The sequence below is a fragment of the Mauremys reevesii genome, linkage group 12 (assembly GCF_016161935.1).
Source record: "Mauremys reevesii isolate NIE-2019 linkage group 12, ASM1616193v1, whole genome shotgun sequence".
NCBI classification, from domain to species: Eukaryota; Metazoa; Chordata; order Testudines; family Geoemydidae; genus Mauremys; species Mauremys reevesii.
The window spans coordinates 44,611,265-44,637,901 of NC_052634.1; the positions used below are offsets into that span (position 1 = coordinate 44,611,265).

Genomic DNA, 26,637 nt, shown 5'->3' on the forward strand with positions numbered 1-26,637 from the left:
CTGTTTTTTCTTGTGCTTCCCTCCCTAGAGATCCCAGCCCCCTAGTGGAGAGTGAGTGGGAGCGGGACTCTCCCACTTCAGAGTCATGATTCAAACCCCTCCCCCCTAGGTAGTGACATCATGGAAGTCCCCCCCTCCCCAAGGCAGACAGTAGAAGCCCCGCCCTAACAGACAGGGGATGGGATCTACTTGCACCCACAACAATCCCACTCATGGTTGCAAAGAAACCCCATCCAGCCCCCTGCTAGGACAGGATCTGCTGCTCCCACTGCTTTCGTTATCACCATGAGCTGTTCCCCGCCAGGCACCACACCTCATTCACACGCCTTTGGTCACTACCTAGCTCAGTAGCAATCACTGCCCCGAAGTGACTCCGGTGCAGGCACCCACAGCACGAACTCCCCACACCGGATTCTGTCCACACGCAGAGAATTCTCTCCGCCGGGCTCCTTCGGTTCCTCTCGCTGCTCTCCGTCCTGCCGCCAGACACTGCTCATCTGCATAGCCCCGCCCATGGACACGTGACACCTTCTGTCGTTTTGGTCTCCAGTGAATGAGTCGCCTGCGGGGAGTGAACACGTCACCCCACGTCACAGCCCCAGCGCACGTCACAGCCGCCGGGCGGGGATTGTCTGTGAGCCCTGCGCTGGGGGCGGGGCTTCAGGGAGAGACCCAGCCCCATAGACAGCCTGGGGCAGGGAGATATTGGTGGAAGGGATGAGGGGATGGGGGGAGAGAGAGACCCACCCCCATAGACCTGCAGGGGCAGGGGATCTTGGGGTCAGGAGGGGAGAAGGGGGATTGGCAGAGACCCAGCCCGGGGTGCAGGAGAAATGGGGTGGGGTGGAGGGAGACATGTGGGATGGGGGTCGGGGGTGTGAAATGTTGGTCCAGGGAAACTGAGACACTCCCAGGACATCGTGTGCAGGGGAGAGCACAGGGGCAGGGAGAGAGCCCCAGCCCCACAGAGCCCCAGAGGGATATTGGGAGCAGGGGACGGGATGGAGGGGGGAGAGACCCAGCCCCACAGACCCCTAGAGGCAGCGGGATATGGGGTGGGGTAGGAGAGGGAATGGCAGAGGAGACACCCATCTCCATAGACCCCCCGAGGCAGGAAATGAGGGGAGAAGGGGGGAGGGAGGGATCCACCCTATAGACCTGTAGGGGCAGGAGATATTGGGGGCAGGAGGGGAGAAGGGGGGTTGGCAGAGACCCAGCCCGGGGTGCAGGGAAATGGGGTGGTTTGGAGGGAGCTGGGGAGGAGAAGAGACACAGGGCAGGACACATGCTGGGACAGGGAAACTGACTCACTCCGAATACATGGGGAGCAGGGCAGGGCGGAGGCAGATCATGCTGGTCCCAGGGTAATTTCGGGGGGTTCTGATTCCCCACTCAGCCGGGGGGCTCCCCTCTGGGCTGAGGAGCCCTGGGGTGGGCGGGTGCAGGGGCTGGGTGTGTGTGTCAGGCTGGGGGAGCTGCCTGGGCAGAGGGGCTGGAACCAGGGGCGGCTCCAGGCACCAGCACACCCAGCGCGTGGTTGGGGGGGACAAGCGGCAGGGGGGGCTCTGCTGGTCACCGCGAGGGCAGCAGGCACCCCAGCCCCTGCCCCACTCTGCCCCCCTCACCCCCCTCCCCTCCCAGAGCTGGGGGAGAACCCAGGAGTCCTGGCTCCCAGCCCTGCCCCTCCCCGTATTTCCATATGGCTCCATCCAACAGCCCTGCCCCGAGTGGGGAGAGAGGAGGCCAAGGGAGAAGCGGGGGGGGGGCGCTGGGGGGTCGGGGCCGGGCCGAGACCCCGGGACACGCGAGTTCTCGTCACGAGCAGGAGGGGGCGGGGCCGGGGCTCTCGGGGGGCGGGGCGGGGAGGAGGAGTTGCGTTGGGGGGGGGGAGGTGTCAGGTTGACCCAGGGACCCGCCCTCACCTGGGCTGGAGAGGACGGAGGCGCCCCGGGGCAGGCTGGGAGTTGTAGTTCCTGGCTCGTCTCAGAGCGGAAGGACGCGCCGGTTGCTCAGGCAACGCCCCCTCCCGGTGCACTCTGGGAAGCGTAGTTCTCTCTCTCTCTCTCTCTCTCTCTCTCTCTCTCTCTCTCTCTCGCTCACTCGCGGCCTCTATTGGAGGAGGGGCCGTAACTCGTCACTTCGCCGCGCCCCTCCCCGCTCCCTGATTGGCGGAGAGAGCGCGGGACAGAGACTCGGCGCGTGGGGGGAGGCCCTGGTTCCCTCGCCCTGAGGCTTCGCTGCCCCTCCCACTTTAAACTCCGCTGCTCAGTTCTAAGCGTTGGCCACACGGGGGCAGCCTGGAGCTCAGCCAACGCCTCCCGTTGCTGGTTGCGTTTCCCACTCCTCGTGGCAGGTTCACACCGCGCAGGCAGATCTCTGAATCGGAGCCGAACCGTTCCCCAAATCCAGCGCTTTAGCAGCAGCTTTGCTAGGAAAGCGCTGACGTCCCCAAGTAACGTAAGAGCCAGAGCGCTGTGTCCAGGACCTTCTATTGGGCCCCTCACCGTGGTGTCTGTCAGGCGCAAGGAGAAACCAGGGAAATGTTTTCATGGCGTTTCAGGGCAGAAGGGGCCATTAGCTCAGCTAGTCTGACCCCCGAATAACACAGAATTACACCATGACACGTATTGATCCCACAGACCTTAGACAGATCAAAGCGTCTCAGCCCTCAGGAAGGAGGCTAAACTGGGTGCCAGAGGCAGCGAACAAGGGGCCCCCAAGGCAATGGCAGGGAGCTGACGAGGTGAAATATGCCCAGATGATCCCAGCAGGCGACCCACCCCCATGCTGCAGAGGTGGGAGTCCCTGTTCCTCCTGCCCTTAAGAATCTCTGGTGGTAAGTGGGTCCCCCCCGTTCCCCAGATAAGAATCCTCCACGTGGTTTCCCTGGCTTCACCTCCAGATAAGAACATTGTGTGGAGGGAGTGGGAGGAAGGTTGTCTGGCAGATCTGTAAAGCGGGACTGTGTCTCCCTGTCTGGCCCAGGCTCCTTGGAGAAAGTGATCTCAGTGTGTCTGGCTGTCTCCATTCCTCCCACCCATAAGAATCCCTGGTGTGTGGGTGCACCCTAGACCATTAAGGATCTCGGGTTGGTGGGTGTCTCTCTCCCCCTAGTCAGGATCTCTGGGGCGTGCCTGTATAAAAAGAGACTTTGACTCACCCAGGCTGGGCTGCCATCATGGAATAGACCAGGTCCTTCTGTGGAGGTTTTGCATTCCTCCAATGATGTGATCTCAGTGTGTGTGGGTGTCCCTGTCCCTTCAACCCTTAACAATCCCTGGTGCGTGGGTGCGCTGGGCCCCATTACAGTCCCCTCTGTCTTACCCCCAATGAGGGATCCGGTGGATGTGGGTGTCTCCACGCTACTGGGGGTGTCTGGTGCCCCTGTCCCTCCTGGTTAATAGTGGAGTGTGTGGGTGTCCCCCCGCCCGTTAAGGATCCGTGTTGTGCGGATGCCCCCGTTCTTCTCATTAAGAATGGTGCAACGGAGCATATGGGTGTGTCCCCCACCCCGTGAACTAGCTCCCGTGTGTGGTTCCCCTGCTCCCATCCAGGCTCTGTGGTGTGTGGGTGTCGCTGTTCCTCTTTTCAAGATCCATGTTGCAGGGGGCGTCCCTCCCCCCAAGTCAGAATCCCCAGCATGTGGGTGCTCCCATCCCCCCTCCAGGCTCTGCGGTGGGGGGGGTCTTAAAAGAGACCGTGTCTCACTGTCTTGCCCAGGCTACACTGCAGGGGCTACTCACAGGCACAACCCCACTACTGATCAGCAGGGGAGTTTTGACCTGCTCTGTTTCCGACCTGGGCCGGTTCACCCCTCCTTAGGCAACCTGGAGACCCTGAGCTTACCAGGGATCAGCATATTGATGCTGAACGTAATGCAGACACCCGATCGGCACAACCCCCTGCAGCCCAGAACTCCTGAGCGCAAGCGATCCGCCAGCCTCAGCCTCCCCAGGAACTGGGATCAAAGGCACCAGCCAGGGAGCCCGGCTTATTTTGCTGCCTGGCAGCTGGAGCTTTAAACTCTGCTTGTGAGCTCTGTGCCTTGGCCAGACGGGGACAGCCTGGAACTGGGAAATGCTCCTGGTTCCCCCGCCCCCGTCTCATGTTGAGCTGCAGGCGCCGCTGTCGTCCCAGGTAAGATCCCGGATGTTTCGGTGCCCCCATCCCCCGTCCAGGTGTCCGGGTACCTCTGCCCCCCATACAGAATCCTGGATGTGTGGGTGTCCGTCCCTCTGCAGAGGATCCCGGAGTGTGGATGCCCTTGTCACCCCCTACAACATCCTGGGTGTGTGGGTGCCACTCTCTCCCCCCCGTAGATCTCTGGTGGGTGGGTCCCCAGGGTGTGAGTGCTCCCATCCCCCGATACTGGCTGTGGGGGGGTATAACTGGCTCTCCCTGTCCTGCCCAGGCGGTGCTACAGCAGCTGTTCACAGGGGCAGCAACCCCACTGTCACCCTGCAGCTTTAACCTGCTCCAGGGGTGACCTGCTTCACCCTCCTGTGGGAGCCCGGGGACCCCGAACTTCCCAGAATCACCTGATTGATGCCGAGCTTAGCACAGACACCGGCTCAGCCTGGCAGGGAGCTGCCCTGAGCCCTGACAATCAGCTTCCCTCCGCCTCCTGCTGCACAGCGAGGATCCCACGCGAGAGCCTTTGTGCCCCGCGTGTCCTGCCAGGTCCCTCCCAGCTCCAGCTTTCAACTCTGCTTGTGAGGTCCCCTCTCCGGCCACACGGGGGCAGCACTAACGGCCTCATCTAAATTTGACCCTTCAGACCGCAGATTATAACCCAGCGGGCAGATTATAGCCCAGGAAGCCAAATCCTTCCCCAAACTGACAGCTGAAGCAGAAGATCCCCTTGGAAAGATCAGGAATTTGCCTTTAAAAACAAGGAAAATGTGCATTGGTCTCTTCTGTCCACAGCGAGAGATTGAAGAAACTCAATTGATTTCATTGACCGGAGGTTAAGAGGGGATTTAGTCACTGATTTTAAATACACAGTTTTAAAAATTCCCAGAGGGGGGAATATCTGATTTGAAAGGGTTCTTTAATTCACCAGACAAAGGTTGAACACGACCCCCTTGGTTTGCAGTCAATGTCACAAAACGCCAACTGGAAATTACCATTTTTTAACCGTGAGGCTAATTATCTAGTGGAACAAGTTCTGTGCAGGAATTGGTTAAATCCCCATCACTGCCCTGTGTAAATCAAGACCGCAGCTCTTGCTGCAAGACACCTGGTGTGTGAGTGACCCTGTTCCCCCTTCAGAACCTCTGGAACATGGTGCTTCCCTCCTCCCAGTTCAAGATCCCCATCATGTGGGTGCTCCCATCCAGGATCTCTGGTGGGTGTCTCTGTCCCCCACCACATGAACTAGCTCCAGTGTGTGGTTTCCCCTGCCTGCCCCCATACGGGATCTGTGGGTGTCTCTGTTCCCCTTTTCAAGATCCATGTTGCTTGGGTGCATCCCTCCCCCCAAGTCAGAATCCCCAGCGTGTGGGTGCTCCCATCCCCCCATCCAGGCTCTGTGGGGGGTGTCTGTATAAAAAGAGACCGTGTCTCACTGTCTTGCCCAGGCTATGCTGCAGGGGCTATTCACAGGTGCAATCCCACTACTGATCAGCAGGGGAGTTTTGACCTGCTCCGTTTCTGACCTGGGCCGGTTCACCCCTCCTTAGGCAACCTGGGGACCCCAAGCTCCCCCAGGATCACCATATTGATGCCAAACTTAGTGTGGACACCTGATCGGCACAGCCCGCCGCAGCCCAGAACTCCTGAGCTCAAGCGATCCGCCAGCGTCAGCCTCCCCAGGCGCTGGGATCACAGGCACCAGCCACGGAGCCCAGCTTGTTTTGTTGTCTGGCAGCTGGAGCTTTAAACGCTGCTTTTGAGCTCTGTGCCTTGGCCAGACGGGGACAGCCTGGAACTGGGAAATGCTCCTGCTTCCCCCGCCCCCATCTCATGTCGAGCTGCAGGCGCCGCTGTCCTCCCAGGTAAGATCCCGGATGTTTCAGTGCCCCCTTTCCCCGCCCAGGTGTCCGGGTACCTCTGCCCCCCATACAGAATCCTGGATGTGTGGGTGTCCGTCCCTCTGCAGAGGATCCCGGAGTGTGGATGCCCTTGTCCCCCTCTACAAGATCCTCAGTGTGTGGGTGCCACTCTCCCCGCCTAGAAGATCTCTGGTGGGTGGGTGGGTGCCCCTGTTCGCCCTTACAGCATCCCTGGTGCACGGGGGCCTCCCTCTGTCCCAAATCAGGGGCCCCAGGCTGTGAGTGCTCCCATCCCCCGATACAGGCTGGGGGGGTATAACTGGGTCTCCCTGTCCTGCCCAGGCGGTGCCACAGCAGCTGTTCACAGGGGCAGCAGCCCCACTGTCAACCTGCAGCTTTAACCTGCTCCAGGGGTGACCCATGCGGGTCGGGAGTGAGGGGCACCAGCAGAGCTGAGAGTCTGGAGGTCAGGACTAGGATAGCAGGGGCTGCGGGTCGGGAGTGAGGGGCACCGTCAGAGCTGGTTGACGCCTAAGGGGCTGCGGGTCGGGAGTGAGGGGCAGCAGCAGAGCTGTGAGTCTGGAGGTCAGGACTGGGATAGCAGGGGCTGCGGGTCGGGAGGGAGGGACACCAGCAGAGCTGTGAGTCTGGAGGTCAGGACTGGGATAGCAGGGGCTGCGTGTCGGGAGTGAGGGGCACCGGCAGAGCTGGAGGGAGACCAGGGGGCTGCGGGTCGGGAGTGAGGGGCACCGGCAGCGCAGTAACTGGGGAGCTCAGCGAGGAATCCAGGGGGCTGCGGGTCGGGAGTGAGGGGCACCAGCAGAGCTGTGGGTGTGGAGATCAGGATTGGGATAGGAGGGGCTGCGGGTCGGGAGTGAGGGGCAGCAGCAGAACTGTGAGTCTGGAGGTGAGGACTGGGATAGCAGGGGCTGCGGGTCGGGAGTGAGGGGCACCGGCAGAGCTGTGAGTCTGGAGGTCAGGACTGGGATAGCAGGGGCTGCGTGTCGGGAGTGAGGGGCACCGGCAGAGCTGGAGGGAGACCAGGGGGCTGCGGGTCAGGAGTGAGGGGCACCATCAGAGCTGGTGGACGCCTAAGGGGCTGCGGGTCGGGAGTGAGGGGCACCAGCAGAGCTGTGAGTCTGGAGGTCAGGATTGGGATAGGAGGGGCTGCGGGTCGGGAGTGAGGGGCACCGGTAGCACAGTGACTGGGGAACTCCGCAGGAAGCCCAGTCGCTGCACGTCGGGAGTGAGGGGCACCAGCAGAGCTGTGAGGCTGGAGATCAGGATTGGGATGGCAGGGGCTGCGGGTCGGGAGTGAGGGGCACCGTCAGTGCTGGGGGGAACCAAGGGGCTGTGGGTCGGGAGTGAGGGGCACCAGCAGAGCTGTGGGGCTGGAGGTCAGCACTGGGATACCATCCAGCCTAATGGTAAGTGATGCCCAGCTGAGCCCATGGCCAGTACGTCCTGCTCCACCCACGACTGGGCTGGGAGTCAGGACTCCTGGTTCTTCTCCCCAGCTGTGGCAGGGCAGTGCAGGCTAGTGGTTAGAGTGGGGGTTGGGAGCCAGGGTATCCGGGTCCCACCGCTGGCTCTGGGAAGGGAGTGGGGGCCAGTCTTGTGCACCCCCTGGCTTGAAGTGGTTTCCATCCTGTGCAGGGTTTACAGGTTTGTTCACTGGCTCTCAGCACCTCCCACTATACAAATTGTCCCAGTGCCGTGGGGTCTAGTGGTTAGAGCCGGGGAGGCCGGGAGCCAGGCAGGGGCGGTGGGTATAAGGGGCCCGGGGAGGCACCTGGCCCGTGCTCCACCCAGAGGCCCTGCTCCCGCGCGTCCTCTCCCCCGCAAGGCCCCATCCTCACTCCGCCCTTTCCCAAGCTCCATCCGGCCACATGGGGCCGTGGGGGGAGAGGCCGGGGGTGCAAACGGCAGAGAGGCAGGCGGGGGGGGCCTTGGGGTGGGGGCGAAGAGGCACAAGTGGCAGGGCCTCGGGGGAAGAGACGTGAGAGGTGGGCGGGGGGGGTCAGGGGAGTGGAACAAAGGGGTTCTGAGGGGGGCGTGCGGGGCTGAAGGGGCGTGTGGGCGGGGCTGAAGGGGCGTGTGGGCGGGGCTGAAGGGGGCGTGTGGGCGGGGCTTTGGCAGGAGGAGGCTGAGTGGCAGCAGGCCTTGGGGCAGGGCCACAGTCCGGGCCCGCCCAGCCTCCCCAAGTGGAGGAGTCCCAAGCTGCCCATGGAGCCAGGACTCCTGGGTTCTATTCCTGGGTCTCCCGCAGACTCCCAATCTGAGCTGGTGCAGCCCATCTCGCCCTCCCTGGTGCCTCAGTTTCCCCCGTGTGAGACGGGTCCCAGTGTGAACGGCTGCAGCGCCGTGGAGAATCTCGTCCCTTCTCCTGGCGGCTCCTTGGTAGCCCTGGGGAAGCAACCAACTGCTGCAGCCCCTGGCTCCCGTCTGGGCAGCCCGGGGTGGGGGTGGGATCTGGGCAATGGGAAGAAGGAATCCCCCCTTCCCCCACCCCACCCCGGGGACATGGGGGGAGGCTGGTGCTGCGGGGGCAGGGAGTCCTGCAGCCCTCGCAGGGGAGAAGGGGCAGGTTCCCGGCTTGGCTGCTGATGGGGGCGGGGTGGGGGGCACTGCTGGACTGGGGGCTCCCCCCTGCGGGGTGGAGATGGAGCATGGCCTGCTGGGAGCGGACGTCTCCTCTGGATGGGGGAGGGTGACACTGGCCAAATTGTGGAGCCCTGTCCCCCAGACAAGGGAGGGGCCTCTCAGCCTTGCCGGCTCGTCTCTCTTTCACCAGGATCGGCCCAGCACCTGGCCTGGCCCAGACCCCCCTTCCTCAGCGCCAGCAGCTGCCCATTGTGGGGAGTGGAGCGGCCGGGGGGTGGGGGCCTCTCAAGCCCCCCGGGGAGCAGGGCCGGGCACTGGGGGGCAGAGGCTGCGATGGGGGGAGGTGGGTTGGAGAGATGTCGGGGTGAAGCTGGGACTCAGGGGAATGGGGCAGGCTGCAGGGAGGAAGTGTGGGGCCACCGGAGGGGAGCTGGGGCTGGCAAGCTGCGGGGACACAGCCGGGGGTAGTGGTGACACCGCAGGGGGCTGCTCAAGGGGCAGTGGGATGGGGGCAGGGCGGGAGCTCGGACAGGGGTGGGGTCAGGCTATTGCGGGTCTCCTGTGAATGGCACCAGACTGCAGGAACCCCCGGCCGGCAGCGCCCCTGCTGGGGTCTGGTCAGTGCAGACCCCGCTGCACCCTGCTGGGGTCTGGTCAGTGCAGACCCCGCTGCACCCTGCTGGGGGTCTAGTCACTGCAGCCCCCGCTGCACCCTGCTGGGGGGTCTGGTCAGTGCAGACCCCCCCCGATGCACCCAGCTGGGGGGTCTAGTCACAGCAGCCCCCGATGCACCCTGCTGGGGGGTCTAGTCACTACAGCCCCCCCCCGAGGCACCCTGCTGGGGGCTCTGGTCACTGCAGCCCCCCCCCGATGCACACTGCTGGGGGGTCTGGTCACTGCAGCCCCCCCCCCACGATGCACCCTGCTGGGGGGTCGAGTCACGGCAGCCCCCCCCCCGCTGCACCCTGCGGGGGGGTCTAGTCCCAGCAGCCCCCCCCCCCCACAGCACCCTGCGGGGGGCTCTCGCCACTGCAGCCCCCCCCCATGCACCCTGCTGGGGGCTCTGGTCACTGCAGCCCCTCCCCGCTGCACCCTGCTGGGGGGGTCTAGTCACTGCAGCCCCCCCCCGCTGCACCCTGCTGGGGGCTCTGGTCACTGCAGCCCCCGATGCACACTGCTGGGGCTCTGGTCACTGCAGCCCCCGCTGCATCCTGCTGGGGCTCTGGTCACTGCAGCCCCCAATGCACCCTGCTGGGGGCTCTGGTCACTGCAGCCCCGATGCACACTGCTGGGGGCTCTGGTCACTGCAGTTCCCCCCCCCATGCACCCTGCTGGGGGCTCTGGTCACTGCAGCCCCCCCCCGATGCACCCGGCTGGGGGCTCTGGTCACTGCAGCCCCGATGCACCCTGCTGGGGCTCTGGTCACCGCAGCCCCGATGCACCCTGCTGGGGTTCTGGTCACTGCAGCCCCCAGATGCACCCTGCTGGGGCTCTGGTCACTGCAGCCCCGATGCACCCTGCTGGGGCTCTGGTCACTGCAGCCCCCGATGCACCCTGCTGGGGCTCTGGTCACTGCAGCCCCCATGCACCCTGCTGGGGCTCTGGTCACTGCAGCCCCCGATGCACCCTGCTGGGGTCTCTGGTCACTGCAGCCCCCATGCACCCTGCTGGGGGTCTGGTCACTGCAGCCCCCAATGCACCCTGCTGGGGCTCTGGTCACTGCAGCCCCGATGCCCCCTGCTGGGGGCTCTGGTCACTGCTGCCCCAACCTCGCACTGGAACTGGGCGGGGAAGGTTTCTTCTCGCGCTCCCATTGGTCAGGGCTCTGCCTCCTCTTCCTATTGGCTGTCTCGGGAGAGGCGGAGTTCCCGAGAGGGCGTCACGTGGCCTGAAGCGTTCGCGAGGCGGCTCCTGAGCAGCCCAACCCCCGAGCTCCTCCCCACTGCCGCCCCTCCCCTCTCTGCCCCGCCCCCAACCCCGAGCTCCTCCCCAGTGCCGCCCATCCCCTCCTCCCCGCCCCAACCCCACGAGCTCCTCCCCACTGCCGCCCATCCCCTCTGCCCCGCCCCAACCCCTGAGCTCCCTCCCCACTGCCGCCCATCCCCTCTCTGCCCCGCCCCCAACCCCTGAGCTCCCTCCCCAGTGCCGCCCATCCCCTCTCTGCCCCACCCCAACCCCCGAGCTCCCCTCCCCAGTGCCGCCCATCCCCTCTCTGCCCCGCCACCAACCCCTGAGCTCCCTCCCCACTGCCGCCCATCCCCTCTCTGCCCCGCCCCAACCCCCTGAGCTCCCCTCCCCACTGCCGCCCATCCCCTCTCTGCCCTGCCCCCAACCCCTGAGCTCCTCTCCCCAGTGCCGCCCATCCCCTCTCTGCCCCACCCCAACCCCTGAGCTCCCCTCCCCAGTGCCGCCCATCCCCTCTCTGCCCCGCCACCAACCCCGAGCTCCTCCCCACTGCCGCCCATCCCCTCTCTGCCCCGCCCACAACCCCTGAGCTCCCTCCCAAGTGCCGCCCTCCCTCTCTGCCCCGCCCCAACACCCCGAGCTCCCTCCCCAAGTGCCACCCTCCCCTCTCTGCCCCGCCCCCAACCCCTGAGCTCCCCTCCCCACTGCCGCCCATCCCCTCTCTGCCCCGCCCCAACCCCTGAGCTCCCTTCCCCACTGCCGCCCATCCCCTCCCTGCCCCGCCCCAACACCCCGAGCTCCCCTCCCCAAGTGCCGCCATCCTCCCTGCCCCCGACCCCGACCCCCGAGCTCCTCCCCACTGCCACCATCCTCCCTGCCCCCGCCCCGGTGCCGCCCATCCCCTCTCTGCCCCGCCCCAACCCCCGAACTCCTCCTCCAGTGCCGCCCATCTCCTCTCTGCCCCCACCCGCAACACCCCCAGCTCCCCTCCCCCAGTGCCGCCCCTCCCCCTCTCTGACCTTGCCCCCAACACCCCCCGAGCCCCCCCGCCCCCAGCACCGCCCATCCCCCTCTCCCCCAGTCTGCGGTTGGAGAGGCTCAGGGTAAGGGCAGTCTGCCTTGCCAGTACTGGCGGGGGGCAGGCACTAGGACCCTGCGGCAGCAGACAGCAAATCTGGTGGGAGCCCTCCGGGAAGCAGGCAGGGGAGCGGCTGGTCCGCAACCCACCGCGGCGGAGGGGGGGGACCACGCGGAGGGGGGGTGGCAGGCGGGGGCTGGGACCTGCTCCAGGCAGGGTCGCGGCGGGGGGACTGCATGGCCGGGCCGATCCAGGCAGGACCGGGGGCGGGAAGAGACCCAGCTCCAACTATTGCTGGAGCAGGGCGCCCAGCCCTGAATATTGCTGGGGCCCGGGCCCCACACAAATATATAACCTGCCGCCCCTGCCTGACACTGCTCCTGGTTTTGGGAGGGGAACAGGAGAAAGGACAAAAGAAGCAAGAGACGAAGAGAAAGGAGGGAGGGATGGATGGAGGAAAAGGTGAAACCAAAAGGACAAACCCTAATGACCCCAGTGATTCTAAGGGACAAAATCCCAGGTGCGGAATAAAATTCTGCCTCCTTAAGCTCGTGTTTTCCATGCCTAGAATTCAACTGTCACCAGATGGATCAGACTGAACAGGTTTCAAACCTCAAGGAGGCTCTTACCTTCTAAACAGGGATGGCTGTTTTCTAGTAAAATCACTAAAAGGGCAGGAGAAAACTCGAAAGAGGTTCCTCCTGGCGCTCACGTACGTGAACCCGAATACTCTCTCAGTCCTCAAAGAGAGACCTGGAGAAGGAGACTTGCTGAAGCAAAGACACAGGGGTCTCTGAGGTTTCCCTGGCCCCTCGCCCCGTCCTGCCTGGCTGATGTCAGCATCTCTCTGTGAGGTCACCACCTCCCCACCACCTTGGACCAATAGTCTGAGGTCCTGCAAAAGCCTTTGTGATGTCACTGCCACACCCCTCCCTTGCTGTGCTAATGTCCTGCCCCTGGCCAGGCACTTTGGAGGTTTGAGCTACTCCCTGTGGATCACCCCACTCAAGGAGCATTCGTTCTAGGAAGCAAGCCGGCTAGACAGGAAAACATCAGACGCTGCTCCCAATGCTACACTCAGTTTTTCAGAAATTAGTCAACTTTAGGGCCAGAAGACACCATTAGAGCATCTAATCTGACCCCCTGCATATCACAGGCCTCCTGTATGACACAAGAGCTACTTTTGGAGCAAACACATTCCAGAAAGGCATCTAGTCTTCATGAAATGACATCAGGAGATGGTGAATCCACCACTTTCCTTGGTAGATTGTTCCTGTGGTGAATCATCCTCGCTGTTGAATATTTGTGCCTTAGTTGTAATATGAATTTGTCTCTTTTCACCTTCCAGCCACTGGGTCTTGTTATGCCTTTCTCTCCTAGATTCAAGAGCCCTTTAATACCCAAACTTTTCTCTCCATGAAGGCCCTTCAACACTTCAATGAAGTCACCTTTCAATCTTCTTTTGATAAGCGAAACAGGTTGAGCTCACTAGAAGGCATTTTTCTCCATCCCTCAGAACATTTATTGGCTCTTTGGTCATCAGACTCCTGAACTGTAGCTGGATGTGGCTCTTGTTCTTCTGCACAACATAGCTCCTGGAGAAGAGGGATCTTCAAATGTACATTCCTATGATACCTTTGTTTAATTGATGAAAACATAAACTAGACAGTTAGAGGATTCGAACTGATTTCAGCTGATGGACAGCTTTGCTAGGTTTTTGTGCATTTGGACAGTGAAATGTTGAGTGTTTACATTCATATCAAGCACCCCTGTATAGTGGAGCTCCTGAACATAATGAAGAATGGAAATGAAAATGTTTTCCTTTTTTAAAAAAAAAGAAAGAAGGTTATAAGAGAACACTGGGGCTTGAATCAAGGATCACTTGATCTACCATCAAGCACTGTACCACTAAGCTATACCCCCATGACCATGGACTCATGATCTCCAAGACTTTGAAGGACAGACCCTGCTTCCTCGAGATCCTTTGCCATTCCCAGACCACAGGTGGTTTTAAAAATGGGGTTTGATTAAACTTCTTAAATATGGCAAACACCACAGCATGCACACCCAGTGCTATAGCTTCTCCCACTGACATAGCTGCCACCTCTTGGGGAAGTGGATTAACTACACCCACATGAAAACTCTCTCCCCTCAGTATAGAGGAGTGGTTCTCAAGCTGTGGGTCAGGACCCCAAAGTGGGTCATAACCCTGTTTTAATGGGGTCACCAAGGCTGGCATTAGACTTGTTGGTGCCTGGGGCTGAAGCCAAAAGTCTGAGCTCCACCACCCAGGGCTGAATCCCTCAAGCTCTGGTTTTGCCCTCCCCCAACTGGATAAGAGGGCACAGTGTGAAATGTTTGGGGACCACTGTTTTAGGATGACGTTCTCAATCACTTCTATGAAGTCCAATGAAAGCTATTCCTCACCCACCTACCCCTCCATCAGGACCGACTAGGTATGTTCTGCTGCCCTTCACTCATGCAGGAAGGATAATAACATTTCATTCCACTCAATCCTAAAGTGATTTGTAACCCGCCACCAGCCAAAACTGGTCATTTTGGGGAAGCGGACCCATCATGCTGCATAGCTAGGCAGAGTAGGTGTGTCTGTGCAAACACGGTCTGTTCCTGAAGTCTTTCCCCCAGCTCCTCACTAGATGTGAAGGGGGAGCTCATTCAGCCTCTGCTTCCGCTTAGTATTTAAAAACTCCTTATTGTCCCTATCTCTGCTGGCCTTAGATTTCTCCTCCTGTCTTTTCCTTGATAGTTCTGATGAGGTGGCTGAGTGGTTAAGGTGATGGACTGCTAGTCCATTGTGCTCTGCATGCATGGGTACAAATCGCATCCTTATTGGATGCATTTAGTCATTACTCCTCCTTTGTAGACAACCATGTCCCCATTTGGTATGATGTTGCTTCTTGCAAACAAAAACCTTCTCAGAAACTCAGAACTCTCTTGCTTTAAATAAAATGTCTAAATCCCAGATTTCTTAAAAAAAGAAAAATTTTCTAGTCCTGTATTTCTTAATTTATATCTCAAAAGGTAACATCCTCGTCATCTCCTCCAAACACCCTGGGACCAGCCCAAATTATTAAAATACCCTCAACCCGAGCAAGGCCAGAGCAGTGACCCAGAGCTAGTGTCTAGGCCAAGCTGTTCTGAAGGAGGCAACTCAAACATTTTCTCCCTGCTTCCCTTGGCAAGGTCTGACTGGGAAAAAAAAATTCCCCAAACTGAAAAACCAGTACTAATCTGTTTGGGGACTTTGGTTTGAAAGTATTATTGTTATTATTCTCTTCTGAATCAGTTCAGTTGAGTCTTTGTCCTCCAGGTGTGTTTCCAGCTAAAACCACATTGAGGGTACTGGACCACTGACCTATCAGCTCTTAACACCCAAACTTTCAGTAACTCTATTATCAGTGCCTGCGAGTGTAATTTAAACCATAGGTTCATCTAGCTCTGAATCTTGTCTTCTGACAGTAGCCAATACCAGGTGCTCCAAAAGCCAGTCTTTAAGGTACCACCGGGAGTTGAACCCAGGATCTCTTGTTTACAAAACAGGTGCTTTAACCAGCCAAGCCATGGTAACTACTGTTGCTTAAAGCACCGTATTTGCTCACACCTGACTCTCTGCCAATCCCCACTGGGCCCTTACAAGTGTTGCTCGTGTTTGGCTTCTGTAAAGCAGAGGAGCAGGTGAAGTTTTGCTCCCAAGGTGTGTGTGTGATTCTTTGGACAGGTCTACACGATGAAATTAGGTTGGTGTAATTACATTACTTAGGCTGGCAATGCAGTTCTATCAACCTAATCCCGGTGTAGATAGCAGCTCAGCTGTCAGAACTTTCTGGAGCTATGAAAGGAGAGAGGTCCGGCCTCTGTAGCAGGAATGCAGGGCAGGCGAGTTCATGGTGGGAAACTGGTGGAGACCAGTTATGGTGATATAATGACCAGCAGCATTTACACTGACAATTTGGCACAAAGCTCTAGGCCTCTTGTCGAGGTGGTTTTATTTTGTCGCCAGACGTGGCATTGCAGTGTGTGCACCAGCCAAAAGCTGCTGACCGAGGGAGTGTTGTGTGTTTTTCACACAGCTGAGCAATATAATGATGCTGAAATAACTTTGTAGTGCAGACCTGGCCAAAGATATATACACACACACACACACACACACACACACACACAGAGCTTGCAAGGAAAACCTCACCTGCTCCTCTGCTTTGCAGAATCCAACACAAGCAAAGCTTTTCAGGCCCCAGTGGGGATGGCAGGGAGTCAGGTGTGGGCAGAGAGTGTCCCTGAGCCACAGGCAGGCACCATGGCTTAGCTGGCTAAAGCACCTGTCTTGTAAACAAGAGATCCTGGGTTCAACTCCAAGTCGTGCCTTGTGGAGTACCTCTTGGAGCACCTGGTATTGGCAGCTGTCAGAGAACTAAATGGGCCTTTGGTCCAGCCCAGTATGGCTGTTTCAATTACACTCACAGGCACTGATAATGGAATTACTCAGAGTTAAGAGCTGATAGGTCAGTGGTCCAGCCTGTCACAGATGACCCCCCTCCCTCTGGGACAGGGGCAGGTCTGGGCTCTCACACTAAATGCTCATTGTGGCTGCCAGAACCTGTGGGCAGCTCATTTAGTTTGCACTGAGGGTTGAGTCCTGCTTTGTGCACCGTGTGTGAGAATGAAAATCCTAAACCGCCCTTTGAAATAACAAATGCAGCAGGATGTGTTATTGTCCCTGCCCCAAAGCAGACAGACCAATGGAGAAATGCTGTCAAGTCCAGGGTAATACTCCACTGCCAGTTTATCTTTTTTGCTTGCTAAACTCCCTCCCAACCTTGAGGGCTCCCAGAGCCCAATATTGAGCTTGAGCTGAGATGTCTACAGTGCAAATTTACCACCCCACAGCCCTAGCCTGGGAGCCTGCACTGGCACAGGACAGCCATGAGTGTTTCATTGCAGTGTGGACATAGCCCCAACCCACTCAGCTTTGGAACCCCTGTCCCCTGCCTAGCAAGTGCTATTGAACTGAGGGTGAGTCCCTCAATCGGGGTCTGCCAAGCACAGTTGTGCTGCCCTCGGTTCACACAACAAGGATAACAACCCTTTATTTCTCCTGCCCCTGTAACAAGGAGACTGGGAATCCAACACCAGCCACAAGTGATCATTTCAGCAAACAACCCAACCTATTTCCAACACACTGTAAAATCCACATGCAGACTCATACACGAAACCTTGCAAGAAAATCTTCCTGAGGGGGTCTGAAGCACCTGCTGCTGGAGGGAAGGAGGGAGCTGTGGGTTGGGATTGAGAAGCAACGTGAGGAGGGGGGTCTGTGGGTTGGGATTGAGGGGCACTGGGAATAGGAGGGGGCTGTGGGTTGGGATTGAGGGGCACTGGGAATAGGAGGGGGCTGTGGGTTGGGACAGAGGAGAAGGGTGAAGAGGAGCAGGCTCTGGTTGGGAGTGAGGAGCAGTGAGCACAGGGGGGACTGAGGGTTGGGACTGAGGGGCACTGAGAAAAGAGGGGACATGGGTTTAGGCTGAAGAGCATCTACATTTGGGGATCCAGCAGGACAGGGGAAGGCAGCAGGTGATTCTAATTCCTTAGGGATATTCTGTGTGTTTGTATGTGTGTGTGTGTGTGTGTGTGTGTGCAGGGAAGGAACATGCTCTATGCCCAGAGGCCTTTATTCCTCCAAGCTGCAAGGACAGAGGGGCTGTCAGGAAGTTGCCCCTTCAAACCCACACACAAAAAGGCCCTTCTGAGGAAAGGGAAAATCCTGAAGAGAAAAAGTAACATCAAAGAGGATGTGAGAAAGGCAGGTTAAGGTCTCGGGGAGTAGTTTATTATCTGGCCAGGGACTTGAACCCTGGACCCTTAGATTAAAAGTCTGATACTCTGCCAACTGAGCTAGCCACAAAGGAATAGAGCAAGTTGGTGCAGAGGAGAAACTAGTCAAGAAAACAAGAGCGGGAAACAATAGGGGAAACCTGCTGCTCTCTCTGGCCTGGTCAACACTACAAGTTTATATCAAATTTAGCAGCGTTAAATCGCATTAACCCTGCACCCGTCCACACAACGAAGCCCTTTATAGCGATATAAAGGGCTCTTAATACCAGTATCTATACTCCTCCCCGACGAGGGGAGTAGCGCTGAAATCGGTATTGCTATTTCAGATTAGGGTTAGTGTGGCTGCAATTCGATGGTATTGGCCTCCGGGCGCTATGCCACAGTGCACCATTGTGACTGCTCTGGACAGTAATCTGAACTCAGATGCACTGGCCAGGTTGACAGGAAAAGCCCTGCAAACTTTTGAATTTCATTTCCTGTTTTCCCAGCATGGAGTGCCGATCAGAACGGGTGACCATGTAGTCCCAGAATCCAAAAAGAGCTCCAGCATGGACCATACGGGAGATACTGAAGCTGATCTCTCCATGGGCAGATGAATCATTTCTATCAGAACTCCGTTCCAAAAGACAAAATGCCAAAACATTTGCAAACATCTCCAAGGCCATGATAGACAGAGGCCACAACGGGGACTCAACACAGTGCTGCGTGAAACTTAAGGAGCTGAGACAAGCATACCAGAAAGCCAAAGAATGAAATGGACCCTCGCGGAGGGAGGGGCAACTGATGACTGTAGCTATCCCACAGTTCCTGCACTCTCCGAAAACCATTTGAATTCTTGGCTGAGTTCCCAAAGCCTGAAGGGTCACAAACATTGTCGCGGGTGGTTCAGGGTATATGTCGTCCCCCCGGCCCCCATGAAAGCAAATGGAAAAAAATTGTTTCTCGCCTTTTTTCAATGTCACAGTATGTCTACTGGATGCTGCTGGCAGATGTGGTGCTGCAGTGCTACACAGCAGCATCGCCTTTCCTTCCCTTGCGGACGGCAGACGGTACAGTAGGACTGATATCCGTCATTGTTGTCCCGTGAGTGCTCCTGGCTGGCCTTGGTGAGGTTGCCCTGGGGCGCCTGGGCAAAAATGGGAATGACTCCCAGGTCATTCTCTTCTTTAAGCTTTGTCTAATGGAGATTCAGTCCTGCCTGGAATATCATAGCAGCTGGAGGCTGCCCTCCCCTCCCCCCTTTAAGCTCTACTTGCAGAGGCAATAAAGTCAGTGTTGTTTCAAATTCCTGCATTCTTTATTACTTCATCACACAAATGGGAGGATAACGGCCATGGTAGCCCAGGAGGGGTGGGGGAGGAGGGAAGCAATGGGTGGGGTTGTTTCAGGGGCACCCCCTAGAATAGCATGCAGCTCATCATTTCTGTGGGATGTCTGGGGCTCTGACCTGGAGCGGCCGTTTGCCTCTCTGGTTCTTTAGTAGGCTTTCCTGATAGTCTAGACAGGACTGACTCTCCCTTTAGACAAAACGTAAAGAAGGGAATAACCTGGGGAGTCATTTCCATTTTTGTCCATGGGCCCCCGGCCAACCTCACCAAGGCCAGCCAGGAGCACCCATGACAGCAGTAGATGGTACAGTGTAACTGTCACTGTCAACTTGCAAAGCAGCAGACAGTACAATATGGCTGGTAACCATCTTTACTAACTTGCAGAAGGGAAGGGAATGCTGCTGTGTAGCGCTGCAGTACCGCATCTGTCAGCACCATCCAGTAGACATGCAGTGACGGTGTAAAAAGGTTGAATGGACTCCATGGTTGCCGTGCTATGGCGTCTGCCCGGGCAATCCAGGGAAAAGGGCGCGAAATGATTGTCTGCCGTTGCTTTCACGGAGGGAGGATTGAGTGACGACATTTACCCAGAATCACCCACGACACTGTTTTAGCCCCGTCAGCATTGGGATCTCAACCCAGAATTCCAATGGGCGGGGGAGACTGCGGGAACTATAAAAGCAGCAAAGAATCCTGTGGCACCTTATAGACTAACAGACGTTTTGCAGCATGAGCTTTCGTGGGTGAATACCCACTTCTTCGGATGCAAGTAGTGGAAATTTCCAGGGGCAGGTATATATATGCAAACAAGAAGCAAGCTAGAGATAACGAGGTTAGATCAATCAGGGAGGATGAGGCCCTGTTCTAGAAGTTGAGGTGTGAACACCAAGGGAGGAGAAACTGGTTCTGTAGTTGGCAAGCCATTCACAGTCTTTGTTTAATCCTGAGCTGATGGTGTCAAATTTGCAGATTAACTGAAGCTCAGCAGTTTCTCTTTGAAGTCTGGTCCTGAAGTTTTTTTGCTGCAGGATGGCCACCTTAAGATCTGCTATTGTGTGGCCAGGGAGGTTGAATATCTGATTTGCGTCCATTTATCCTTATCCTTTGGACAGTCTCTACGGAAAAGGATAAATGGACACAAATCAGATATTAGGAATGGCAATATACAAAAACCTGTAGGAGAACACTTCAACCTCCCTGGCCACTTCACTGGCAGAGCAACATTTCTCAGGGTGTGACCCCTCCCCAAACCTATAGAGTTCAGGTGACCTAAGCCCTGGTTAGATAGTGCTGAAGGAAAGGAAGAATTGTTCTGTCCATGTAGTTATTACAGGGATGGGAAAACCCCTCCAGTCACTGTCTACTCCAAAGTGCTATAGCAGTTCCACAGCAGCATTTTAAGTATAGACAGAGTGAAATTAGATTTGGCTCCAGTTTGCACTGTGGATGCTCAGCTACTAATAGCGACAACAACAGTGCAGTGCTTGCGTAGTTGGCAGGATTCAAACCTGTGCAGGGAGACCCCAATGGATTTCTAGTCCATCGCCTTAACCACTCGGCCACAACTACTTAACATATAAAGCCGTTTTACTGCATGATGATTCTGTTCTCACTGAATTGTCACTTCAAATTGTTTGCTCAGACCAGCTTCCCCAGCACACTCACGGCTGCATTAGTGTAAGTGTGTCCTTGGCTGAACAGCGAGAATTCCTGCCCATTTCCCTTCCGGTTGGAGCAGGATGAGAGTGTGTTTGTGTGAACGACATTGCTGTAGATTGTTGTTCATTCCCCACTCTGACAATTCAGACAGTCCCTTTCCTAGTCAAATCTCCAGCACATCGTTCCAATAGCAGGGGGCAGGATTTCTCTGGGGCACTGAGGGCTGGCGCGTGAACTCAGCCTTGCATTCCACCCTTGGTGTTTCATGGACTAACAACAGCAGCAGAAAGAAAGAGCCGAGCCAATATCTCCCTGGCAGGGATGCAGGTGCCACGTCCCCTCTGTCTGACCATCGCCATTGCAGGAGAGAAGGGTTCACTGGAATCAAATGCCCTGGCTCAGACCAGAGACATAGGAAGATTTTGCTGTTCATGGATCTGTGCAAATGAAATTTTGTCTCTGTGTGAAACTGAGGTCGGAAATGAAACATCCACAATGCTCTAGGGAATGTGGGTGAAGGACTCGGGCTGAGAAATGATTTAACAGGAGGTTGTTTCAATTTATTGCCCCAATTAAAATCTATGGCAGCCATTGTTGTTAGTATTTGTACCTGTGTAGGGACACCCCAGTGGGTGTCAAGTCCATTGCCTTCACCAGGGGCAGTCGATTATTTTATCAGGGTACAAATTTCTTGGCCAAGGTATAGTCAAGGCCTAGACTCCAGAGAAAACAATACACTGCTGCTACGAAGAAGTACCTAAAAAGATTTTGCAGCCACCATGGGCATAACTATGATGTGTCGTGTTTCACTCTTTATACCTGGCGCCACCTCCTTTCCCTTTAGCCTTGTAGTTGACCTAGGGCAAAGCTGAACATCTCCTCAGATACCAGGGAGTGTTTATGTCCATTCCTGCGAGCTACACAGGGGTTTGATGTTGCTGCTTTCAGTCCTCTGGCTCTGGCGGGATAAGGAACAATTCAGGCTGTCACTGAACTGAAGGAGGAAGATCAGTTTTTGACAGGGAGAGGGACGCCTCCTCTTAAAGGTGTTTGTCTGGCTGGCAGTCCTGGTTCCCAGGTCTCGCCCATGGGGCTCCAGCAGTTTTGGGACCAGGTCACTCCCTTGGCCCCACCTGCTGCCCCCAGGCGCCGCACCCCCCCAGGGTCCTCGTCAGTGCAGTGGAGCTGAGCAGCGTCTGCCTGCTCGCTCCAGTGGCTGCCGGCCCCTCCCCATGGCAGGGCAGGGTGGGTCGGTGCCTCCGTGCGCTGCCCCCACCCCGAGCCCCTGCAGCCAATGAGACGCTGCGGGGGTGATGCCTGGGGGCAGCAGCACACGGAGGCCCCCCAGCCTGCCCTGCCTTGGAGCCCCAGGTAAGCACCACACTCCTGACCCCTTCCTGAGCCTGCACCCCCACCCCCTCCTCATATACTCACTCCCAGCCCCAAACTCCTCCCAGAGCCTGCATCCCTTCCACACACTCCTGCCCCAACTCCCTCTCAGACCCTGCACCCCTCCTGCACCCCAATCCTCAGCCCCAACCCAGGGCCTGCACCCTAGACCTCCTCCCCCCACCCAAACTCCCTCCCAGAGCCTTAGGCAGGTGAGGGGCAGAGTTTTGGGGGCAGGTTCTGGGCAGTATGAGTGACATTATTGGCCCACTGGGAGGACTGGAGGACTGGCACCGGCCCTAAGGTAAATTGAGGTTGAGACCCTGCTTTAAGGGATTGGAGCAATGCTGGAGAGACTGACGGGCAGGAAGCTGGGGAGCTGTGTGTGCTCCAAGGAGAGTTGTTGTTGTGCTCTGGTGACACAGAGTGGGGGTGGGGAGTTTGTAAACTGTGGTGTTTGTACAGAGATAAAGTTTACTAACCCCCAGGTTAAAAACTGTTTCTGCTCTTGGCTGTACACGACACTCTCTGTGTAGCGTATACATCGGTGGGTGAATGTTTCCCTGCAGAGTAGTGGGATCTAATCCAAGTGATTCCCTTTAAAAACTTTTTTGAATGAAAATCGATTTCCAGACCCATCTCCAGTATGTTCAGGAGTTCGCTGAAGGGGGGCAGGGGGCTTGAAATGAATTTAAACACTCAGCATTTTCCTGTGCAAATGAATAAAGACCTAGCAGAGCTGTCCAGCAGCTGAAATCAGTTCCAGTCCTCGGCGTCTCTAAGAGGGACACTCGGTAGCTGAGGCATGTGGGACACCTCTGTGGTGAGGACAGGTGAAAAATGCTGGATTCAGTGAAAGCTGAGACCATAGGAGGAAGGTGAACGGCAGCACCACACAGGGTCATAACACTCAGACACGGGGCTTCACTGCAACTGCCCCTGTGTTTTCCATTATTTCTATCCTAAGGAGCACACCTCCCCTCCCCACACACTGTCACACACAACCTTCTCCCCTTGAGCCCCATCCCACCCTCCCCTCTCCCCACACGCCATGGGACACAGTCTCGGTGACTCACCCAGATGGGGCTTGTCTCTGCATCTCCCCAACAGGGGAGCAGAGAGCCGAAAGGGCCACAGGAGACCAATGGAGCTAGGCAGGGATAGAAAATACTTCCCCTCCCTTCCCAAGAGTCCCATTAATCTCACCCATGGGACGTTCCAGCACCGGGTGGGCTCAAAGCACCAACCTTCCCCTGAGCAATGGAAGGGGAACCAGCTCTAGCACATGGAAGGAGGCTCCCCACCTCTGCTGCTGCCATCCTGCAGCCTTTAATATGGATTTGTTTTAGCTAATGCAACACCCCCCCCTCCGCTAATCCCTCCATGAAACATGGCGACACGCTCCTGAAAGCAGAGTCCAATTGTGCAATGGGTTAGTGCCTAGTACTCCCAGAGCAGTGCTGAGTCAAGTCATGTTGAGGTTGTGAGTTCAAACCTCACTTGGAGCACTACTTTCCTTTAAGCAAATGGCTTCTGCCAATCATTTTGCCCTGCAGAAAATACAGTTGCAGCTCAGAAGACACCGAGGTCCCCTTGCTTTACAGAGAGCAGGGCAGATTCCACAGATCTACCAGGCTCTGCTCTCCACCAGCCGCCTGTGTCATGAGGAGTCAGGCAGAGCCCAGAGCACTGCCCCCGACTCCCCCTCAGTCTTTGCTCCCCAAACCACCTGTGTGCTCACCCTCTTCGCTGTGAGACTCAAACCCTGCCTGGCTTTCTGTATGTTGGGGTTTTGTTGTCTGTCGTGTTGATGTGCATGTGGGTCCTGTGTGATTTTTGTGGATGCCATATAGTTTTGTGTGTGTGTGTGTATGTGTATGACTTTTGCATGCAGGTTGTTTTTTGCTAAGTATTCTTTTGGTATGTGGTTTTTGTGCTTTCCTGTTGTGGGCTTTTGCTGTAATTTTTGGGTGTGGATTTGTTCTATGTTTTGTGTGGCTTTCCTTATGTGTCTATGGCTCTGTGTACTGTGTGGGTTTGGTTTTTGTTTATGTCTGTGTGGGCCTGTGCAGTCTGTGATGTTCTCTTTCTCTCTATTTGTCTCTCTGTTTGTATCTTCATGTGTAAATTCACTGGAACTTTTCAAACTCTCCACAGCTTTGCCAATTTTCACCAGGAATTTTACTCATTAACAAATTCTCACTTGTTCCCTACCAGTTGGTGACCATTGTCCGAGGGGCCTGTCAGTCTCAGGGTCCTGATTTCCCATTGACCCTTCCCCCTTCTATTGGGACTGGGAACTAGCCAACCAAAAAACCCCACTCAGTTTTAGTAAAGGGCCAACAGTCCCTTACACAAGCTGGGCCTGTGAGGGAGGGAGAGCTCAGTGGTTTGAGTATTGGCTGGCTAAACCCAGGTGTGTGAGCTCAGTCCTTGAGAGGGCCATTTAGGATCTGGGATAAAAATATGTCTGCGGATTGGCCCTGCTTTGAGCAGGTGGTTGGACTAGATACCTCCTGAGGTCCCTTCCAACCCTGGTATTCTATGATAGGGTCACCAATATTCAGAGAAACTACCACAAGCTGGTCCCATGGTGTAAGGGTTGGCATGCTGAAATCTGAGTTCAAATCTCAGTGGGACCTTGTGGTAAATCCCTGGAGATCCAAGTGCTTTCCTATCTCCAGCTGTATAAGAATAAGTTGTTTACCTTGTACTGAGTGACTCATACCCACTGGAGCCAGGTCTTTGGTTGGAATGGGGTCTAGAAGTGGCTATGGTTTGACTGGGTGTTTGGGATTTCTGATGCCCACAAGTTTGGCCCTTGTGCTTTCTACCAAACTTTTCCTCTTGCCCACATGGCGCTTGAAGAAAGGAGTGTCAGGGCCAGGTTTCATAGTCAGGGAAAGGCAGGAGGGAGGCAGAGTCCCAGGCTGGAGCCCAGCACACCTCTCCTCCTCTGGGCACCTAGGATAGAGGCGGCTGGTGCTGACAGCTCCAAGGGAAGGCTTAAAAGCCACAGAGCAACCAAGGGCAGGGCAAGAGGAGAGGAGAACCATGCCTATGCGTGGCCAGCAGACAGCCACAGAGACACCCAGCCAGGCTGCTCCCTGGCATGCCGAACCCCCACTGAAAACCACCCACAGCCAGCTGCTGATGCTTTGTGGCCAACATCAGAAGATGGGAGGAAAGCAGGGCCAGCCCCCCTGGTGGGGCCTCTTACCGTTCCCACTCCAGGTGCTCACTTTGGCAGTGGGGCAGGAGATTTTACCCCAAGAGGCTTTTCCCCAGCTGGCGAGAAGCAGAGACACACCCAGGCTCCCAAGGTGCTATGTAGCAAGTACCCTCCAGCACAGGGACAGGCGCACACTTGGAAGAGGGAAACTGCTCCACACTCTAGCCCGGCAGACGCCCATTTTCTTTGGCAAGTCAGGAAGGGCAAAGGAGAGACTGGAAGCACCTGGGGCTCATGCCCCAGCCTTTGTGACACCCAACCCCCAACTCCTTCCTGGGGCTCTAGCTGAAGCCAGAGCATTGGCCTGAGCTGCCAAGAAGAGGTTCCAGCCCTGAAGGGAGCAGGACGTTCAGCACAAAGGTAAAATTGCACAACCACGAAGGGACTTGAACCCTCAATCGCCTGATCCGAAGTCAGATGCCTTATCCATTAGGCCACGTGGTCACAAGAACAAAACCTTTCCAAGCACTTATTTGGAAAAGGCAGACACTGTGTTTCTCAGGTCCTCTACTGAATGGGGCCGAGACTCTCTGGGCACAAGAAGTCGAGTTCCCAGCAAGATGTGAGACAATTCTCTTGAGCCAGGTGCAGGACTTTGGCAGGGAGGCTCAGGCATGAGGGACTGGGGTGCAGCGGACAGCCCAGCTATCTAGGTGCTTAGATTTGGTCTCACTGAGGAGGAGGAGGAGGAATCCTGCTGACAGGCAGTGGCTGTGGAGAAAAAGAGGGATCTCCAGGCTGCTCAGGTCTCCTTCTTCCAGCTCCTCATCTGGCTGAGCTGCTCCACCGGCCTGGACAAGTCCTCTGCATGCACAGCAAATAGCTCAAGAGCCATTGCTGCCCAAACCTGTGCTGGGGGGTGAGCTTCTGTCTTCCCTGTCCCATCTGCGCTAGAGCAGACCTAGAGATTGAGAGAGACAGTCAACAACTATTAAGGCTAAGATTATAAAAGAGGGTCACAGAATCTGTGACTTTCAGAGATCTCAGTGACATTTTCCACCTCAGCCCTGGGGCAGCAAGACTGGAGCTGTCGGCCGGTGGGGGCCCCACAGCTATCAGCCACCAGTGTCGGAAGGGGCTCCCACAGGCCCATGCCACCACGGATGGACCCCACAGCTCCCAGCTGCTGTGGGTGGATCCAAGAGCTCCCAGCAACCACATGTGACAGGGGGACCCTGGAGCTCCCAGTGGGGTGACCAGGTTATACAGTCCGGTCAGCGTTGCTGCGGGGCTCAGGCAGGCTGGTCCCACGTGTCCTAGGGCACCGCACTGCACCCTGGAAGTGGCCAGTAGGTCCCCTGCTGCGCCGCTGACCAGGAGCCGCCAGGTAAGTCTGCACCCCAACCCCCTGCCCCAGCCCTGAACCCCCCCAAACCCAGAGCCCCCTCTTGCACCCCAGAGCCCTCACCCCTCTGCACTTCAACCTCCTGCCCCAGCCCAGAGCTTCCTCCCACACCTGGAACCCATCATCCCTGCCCCCACCCCCCCGCCAACACCCCCGCGGGGCCCCCACCCCCTGCCTCAGCCCACACAGCCCTCCTGCACTGCGAATCCTCGGCCCCACCCTGCAGCCTGGAGCCCCCTCCTCCACCCCAAACC

At 57.1% G+C, this 26,637-nt stretch overlaps 2 non-coding genes and 1 pseudogene across 2 annotated transcripts; all 3 read right to left on the minus strand.

Annotated features, from left to right (window-relative positions):
* Window positions 1-26,637, minus strand: part of LOC120375436 — a 648,226-nt pseudogene that overhangs the window by 230,142 nt on the left and 391,447 nt on the right.
* TRNAS-AGA lies at window positions 20,246-20,327 on the minus strand. Its single transcript has one exon. It is a non-coding gene; the product is annotated as a tRNA-Ser (tRNA).
* TRNAR-UCG lies at window positions 25,410-25,482 on the minus strand. Its single transcript has one exon. It is a non-coding gene; the product is annotated as a tRNA-Arg (tRNA).